Source organism: Mastomys coucha, chromosome X (genome assembly GCF_008632895.1).
Source record: "Mastomys coucha isolate ucsf_1 chromosome X, UCSF_Mcou_1, whole genome shotgun sequence".
Classification (NCBI taxonomy): Eukaryota; Metazoa; Chordata; class Mammalia; order Rodentia; family Muridae; genus Mastomys; species Mastomys coucha.
The window spans coordinates 86,672,475-86,679,529 of record NC_045030.1 but is presented as its reverse complement, the minus strand read 5'-3'; the positions used below and the strand labels follow the sequence as shown (position 1 = coordinate 86,679,529).

At 41.6% G+C, this 7,055-nt stretch overlaps 1 pseudogene; it reads right to left on the bottom strand.

Annotated features, from left to right (window-relative positions):
• Positions 1-853: 853 nt before the first annotated feature.
• On the bottom strand, positions 854-1,901 carry LOC116093412 (annotated as a pseudogene).
• Positions 1,902-7,055: the final 5,154 nt, after the last annotated feature.

The following is a 7,055-nucleotide window of genomic DNA, read 5'->3' as shown; positions in this document are numbered from 1 at the left end:
ACAAAACAAAACAAAACAAAAAAACCCTGAGAGTAAATAATAAAGAAGTTTATTTTAAAACAATGACTTGGTATTTGTGTAATATGTGCATTGACATGCCTGAGCCTGTATATAAATACACATGATAATAACTAAAATAAAATATACAAAAAATAGTAAAAACAGAAAAATAAGCTGGGCAGTGGTGGTGCATGCACGCCTTTAATCCCAGCGCTTGGGAGGCAGAGGCAGGCAGATTTCTGAGTTCGAGGCCAGCCTGGTCTACAGAGTGAGTTCCAGGACAGCCAGGGCTACACAGAGAAACCCTGTCTTGAAAAACCAAAATAAAAATAAAGATAAAAATAAAATAAAATCCAGGGGCTAAAGAGATGGCTCAGCTATTTAAAAACACAAACTGCTCTAGCTGAGGATCCAAGTCTGGCTCAAACCAGTCAGACAGCTCGGGGCCATCTGTAACTCCAGCTCTAGGGACCTTTGACCACTGTTTTAATCCCTACCAATTAAATTTACTTGACTTCATCCATGTATTTCGACTTTTACCATGAGTTCGCACTCTCCCCATGCTTAGACCCCAGCACTACATACAGGTCACTCATTCCATTCCACCTCAACCCCACCCCCACCCCCACACCAAGCTCACATTGTGCATAAGAGAAGGCTAATTTGGTCCTTTTCCCAGGACCTGTGAATATCCTTTCCTTTCCACCTACTTGAGCTCTCAGCTGCTAGGAGACCCAGCTCGGGTGTGTGAAGCAGCACCTAGATACTCTTTTTTAGACCTGCAAGGAAATCTGTCTTCATTCTTTAAAGGTGAGAATTTTACACAAATGACTCAACGGAAGCGGTTATTCTGCTAAGAAACAAACAAATTTATTGCCAAGTACGCCCAAAAGAAAGACTAGGGAAGCTTCTAGAAATGTAATGTGAGCAATCATTCCTGAAATGCTGAGGAAGACTCCACCCAAGTGGGGACAGTCCCATTTCAGTCCTTCTTGATTCTGTCTGCCATGGTGAGCTGGTCAAAGAGCTTCTCGGCATTTTGATTTTCTGGAGCCCCGAGCCGGTGCAGGTTGGTCATGTAGCCACCCATCTCCTTGAGGATTTCTACCTGCTGTGGCAGAAAATGGCACTTCAGGAAGTTGCACAGGTACAGGTCGCCTTTGTTGTTAGCAAGGCTGTACAGCTGCAGAAGGCTCTGGTTGATGGTCTTCTCCAGATGGAAGGCGCACTCCATGGCCATGAGGCCATCCAACCAATCCTGGCGCTCTTGATTGGCAATTCTCCCCAGGGTTAGGGAGCCCTGGCGCTCGGTCAGCAGGGAGAAGAGCATCTCAGTGCGCTCCTTCCACTTCTGTGACTGACGCAGGAAGTAGAGCGCGAAGGACCCCAGGGCTACCTCTTCTTTATTGCAGAATGAGGCCATGGAGAGGTAGATGTAACTGCCATACAGCTGCAACTGGATCTGAGAGTTGAGGGCAGCATTAGACTCAGCCAAGTAAGTAGGTTCAAGCTGTAGAAGGGAAGCGGCCATGGCGGCGGCGCGAGGTCGGCGCGAGGTGGGCGCGAGGTCGGCTCGGCTTGAGCAGGAAGGCAGCGACTGACCTTCTTCGAGCTGTGGAGCTGGCGAAAGTGGCCGCAGGAGTCTCAGTCACTTCTGGAGAGGGTGGAGGATCTGGGAGTCAGAGAATACTAGCGCCTGGGCTCTGGCCAGTCAGGTTCTAAGGCGGAGACAGAAGCAGTCACCGCCCAACCAGTGGGACGGCAACGGCACTGCGTAAGCGCCCGAGGCCCCAAGACCGTTGAACTAGGTCAAAGGTCAAAGAACAAAGCAGGACAGAGTTCCGCAGCATTATACTCTATAATATCTTTTAAATTTGTGAATAATCACCCAAGTATGTTTGTTCCTATTGAATTGTGTGGATGATTGGTTACTTTAAGGAAATTATTTGAATATTACTTAATCATGATTGTTGTGTTAAGGTAGTTTTCTTTCTGTGTGATGTCATTATTTCGTATTGTGAAGATTTAGTTGCCTCGGCCTGTGACTTCGATATCTATGGTAACGACATCTCCTGGGAGAGATGAATGCACCTAGAATTTCTGAACAAATAGGAGCATGGAGTTCTGTCCCCAGAACTTGTGGAAGGAGAGAAATGATTCTCAATGTCTGTCCTGTGACCTTCTTTGTGTCTTTGTGTGGTGACATGAACAAGCCTGTATACACATATACACAATAATAAATAAAATAAAATATATAATAAAATAATTTTAACAAACATAAAACCTAGGGGCTAAAGAGACGTCCCAGCTATTAAAACCACGAACTGCTGAAGTCTGGCTCAAACCAGTCAGACAGCTCGGGGCCATCTGTAACTCCAGCTGTAGAGTCATTTGACACTCCTGTCTGCTGAAGTCACCTGCTGTCTTCTGAAAACACCTCCCCCACCACACCACTCCACACACAAACAGATACTTTTAAAAATTTTAAAATAAATCTTTAGAAACATAAAAGAAATTTATCAACAACAACAAAATGTTCTAGAGTACAGAGTGCTGTTCCATGCCTATAATCAAGCATTTGAAAAGCTGAGGCAGGAGGAATTTCTTTCAAGACCATTCAGTACTATTACATTCCTTTACTCTGTAACCATCATCTATTTGATTTAAAAATTTTAAGTATTTAAAAATAGGTCCAACAAGTGTCTTAACACACCTCCAGCATATCCCCCCATTGTGCCCTGACTCTTGCCTTTCTTGTCTTCTGCTCTCCTGAGTCATCTTCGTTTCTCTGTCCTGAATAGCTTCTATTCTTTCATGTATCTATAAAAAATGTAGCTACCACAAATAAGAGAAAATATATGATGTTCATTTTTCTGAGACTGGCTTAATTAATGATTATCTCCAGTTATATCCATTTTCCTAAACAATACTTCATTGTTCTTTACGTCTGAAAAATATTCTACTTTGTACATAAGCCACATTTTCTTTTTTTAACCAGTCTGATTTTTCCATATATTCATTCATTCATTTTACATCTGGATCGATGCTTTCCCTCCTGGTCTCCCCTCCAACGGTCCCTTCCCCCATCTCCCTCCCCTTCTCATCTGAGAGGGTGGAGGGCCCACTGGGTATTCCCCCACCTGGCACATCAATTAAACTTTGCAAGGCTAGTTGCATTCTCTCCTATTGAAGGCAGAAAAGGCAGCCCTGTTGGAGTTACACAGATTTCACAGACAAGGACAGCCCCCCTCCAGTTGTTGGGGACCCACATGAAGACCAAGCTGCACATCTGCTACATATGAGCAGGGAGTCCTAGATCCAGCCTGTGAATGTTCTTTGATTGGTGGTTTAGTCTCTGAGAACCCCCAAAGGTCCATGACTGTTGGTTTTTCTGAAGCCACGTTTTTTTTTTTAAATTTATTCCTCTACTGTTGTGTATATAAGCTGGTTCAATAACTTAACTATTGTGAGTACTGCTATATTGAACACACACAGTATCTTTGTGACATGATGACTTGGAGTCCTTCAGATAAATACCCACGAGTGGTATAATTGGGTCATATGGAAGATTTTTTTTTCAGTTTTGTTAGAAATCTCCATAGTGACTTTCAAACGGCTAGAGTAGTTTACATTCCCATAAGCAGTAGATATACATTCCCTTTTGCCCACCTCTTCACCACATTTATTATTTGTTTTCATGAGAATTTTTTTTACTCCAATCAGAATGGCAATCATTAATACAGTGTTTTTATCACTCCAAAATTAAGTCCCATCTCTATTAACAGATATTGGCCATTTTGCCTCTTCTGTAGGCCTGCAACCACTAATAACTTTTGTTTCTATAAATGTGCTTATTTTAGCTTCTGCATATGATTTCCTTAATTTGATTTTAATTTCCATTCATTTTTATTGCTATTATAGGGAAGTACTGTATTTTATCAACAATTTTGATTTCAAAGGAATCTAGGTTTTTTTTTCATTTTTTAGCTGTTATGACTAATGAACATTTATGTACAAGCTCTGTAAAAGATACATTCCCAGTTATCTTGGGGATACATGTAGGAGTATAATAGTTAAATTATAGACTAACCATGTTTAAGATTTTGCTAGATTATTTTCCAAAATGATTGGATTATTTTCCAAAATGAATGTACCATTTTACATGTGCAGCAGCAATGTCTGAGGGTTTCAACACTATTACTCCCCTTTAAATTTTGTGTTTTAGTCTAATGTTAGTGAGGAAAAGTAGTTTGTGGTATTGATATTGATTCCCTAGTGACTAATAATGACCAACATCTCTTTATGTTCTTATTTGCTATTTACAGATATTCTTTGGGGGTGGATAGTCATTCAAATCCTTTGCTTATTTTTAAAAATGAATTGTCTTTTTATTGTTGGGATATAACTGTTTTGTATAATTATGGATAAAAGCCATTTTCAGTCAGATGATTTATAAATATTTCCCCCATCCAGTACATTATTTTCTTTTCACTTTCTGAGTGGTCTTTTGAAATCTAAAATTTCTTAATTTTGATGTATAATTTATGGAGTTTTTCTTTCATAATTTGTACATTTAGTGTCTTAAGAAACCATTGCCTATATACCCAGAAGATGTTCCAACATGTAATAAGGACACATGCTCCACTATGTTCCTAGCAGCCATATTCGTAATAGCCAGAAGCTGGAAACAACAACCCATATGTCCCTCAACAGAGGAATGGATACAGAAAATGTGGTACATCTACACAATGGAGTACTACTCAGCTATTAAAAACAATGAATTTATGAAATTCTTAGGCAAGTGGATGGAACTTGAAAATATCCTGAGTGAAGTAACCCAGTCACAAAAGAACACATATAATATACACTCACTGAGTAAGTGGAGAGTAGGCAAAACACTGGGAATATATAAGATACAATCTACAAACCACATGAAGCTCAAAAAGAAGGAAGACCAAAGTGTGGATACTTCAGTCCTTAGAAGAGGGAACAAAATACCCATGGGAGGAGATAGAGAGACAAAGTGTGGAGCAGAGACTGTAGGAAAGGCCATGCAGAGACTGCCCGACCTGGGAATCCATCCCATATATAGTTGCCAAACCCAGATACTCTTGTGGATGCCAAAAAATGCTTGCTGATGGGAGCCTGTTATGTCTGTCTCCTGAAAGGCTCTGCCAGAGCCTGACAAATGCAGAGGTGGATGTTCACAGCCAACCATTGAACTGATCACAGGGGTCCCCAATAGAGGAGTTGAAGAAGGAACTGAAGGCGCTGAAGGTGTTTGCAGCTCCATGGGGAGGAGAGCAACAGGGTTAACCAGCCAGACTGGCCTGGAGCTCCCGGGAACTGGACCACCAACCAACAATACACATGGAGGAACATGGAGGCTCTGGCAGCATATGTGGCAGAGGATGGCCTTGTTGGACATAAGTGAAAAGAATGGCCCTTGGGCCTGAGGTTGTTCGATGCCCCAGTGTAGGGAAATGCCAGGGCTAGAAAGTGGGAGTGGGTGTGTGGGGGAACGCCTTCATTGAGGCAGGGGGAGAGAGGATGGGATAGGGGGTTTCTGGAGGGGAGACCTGGAAATGTAAATAAAAAAGTATCCAATAAAAGGAAAAAAAGAAAAAGAGAAAAAAATGAAACCATTGCCTAACTCAGAAATGCAAAGGTTTATATCTAGATTTTTCTTTTAAGCATGTTACTTAAGTAATACTTAGTATCAAATTTATATTTAAATGTCTGGGGGTTTTTGTTTGTTAGTTTGGTTGGTTGGTTGGTTGGTTTTTGTACATCATACCAATCAAGAAGTAATTTCATTTAAAAAAATGTTTTTAGCTGTTTATCTGTGGAGGAGGTGCCCAAAGAGACAAAATGAAGATATGAGATCCCCCAGAGCTAGAACTACAGAAAGTTTGTGATCCCACCAGCAATGAAGGAGTGTTCCTCTTTGTTCACATCCTCTCCAACATGTGTTTTACCTGAGGTTTTGATCTTAGCCATTCTGACTGGTGTAAGGTGGAATCTCAGGGTTGTTTGATTTGCATTTCCTTGATGACTAAGGACTTGAACATTTCTTTAGGTGCTTCTCAACCATTGAAGATTCCTCTGTTGTGAATTCTCTGTTTAGAGCTATACCCTATATTTTGACTGGGTTCTTTGGCTTTTTTTTTTTTTTTTTTTTTTTTTTTTTTTTTTTTTTTTTTGGCAGCTTCTAGAGTTCTTTATATATTGTGAATATTAGCCCTCTATTGGATTTGGGGATAGTAAAGTTTTTTTTCCCCACTCTATAGGTTGCTGTTTTGTCCTATTGACTATGTCCTTTGCCTTACAGAAGCTTTTCAGTTTCATGATGTCCTATTTATCAATTCTTAACTTAGAACCAGAGCCATAGGAGTTCTGTTTAGGAAATTCCCCCTCCCCAATCCCTGTGCCAATGAGTTCAAGGCTCTTTCCCACTTTCTCTTCTATTAGATTCAGTAGAAAGACAGGGCATCAAGTGGAGGAATGGGGTTGCCATTCTATAGTCAAAAATTCTGACCGAGAATTGTTCCTGTCTAAAAGAATTGCAGGGACAAAAATGGAGAAGAGACTGAGGGAAAGGCTGAACAGTGACCATCCCAACATGGAATCCATCCCAAGGGTAAGCTCCAAGGCCTGACACAATTACTGATGTTATGGTGCGCTTACAGACAGGAGTCTAGCATGTGGGCCCTCTGAGAGACCCAACAAGCAGCTGACTGAGACAGAGGCAGATACTTACACCCAACCACTGGACTGACGTCGGAGACCCCTGTGGGTAGGTGAGTTAGGGAAAGGCTGGAAGAAGGTGAGGGTGACCCCATAGGAAGACCAGCAGCCTCAACTACCCTGAACTCCTGAGATCTCTCTGACACTGAACTACCAACCAGGCAATTGCTGATTCGAGGCCCCTGAAACATATACAGCAGAGGACTGCATGGTCTGGCCTTAGTAGGAGAAGACTTGCCTAACCCTAGAGAGATTTAAGTCCCCAGGGAGTGAGGAGGCCTGGTGAGGTGGGAGGGCATCCTCTTGGA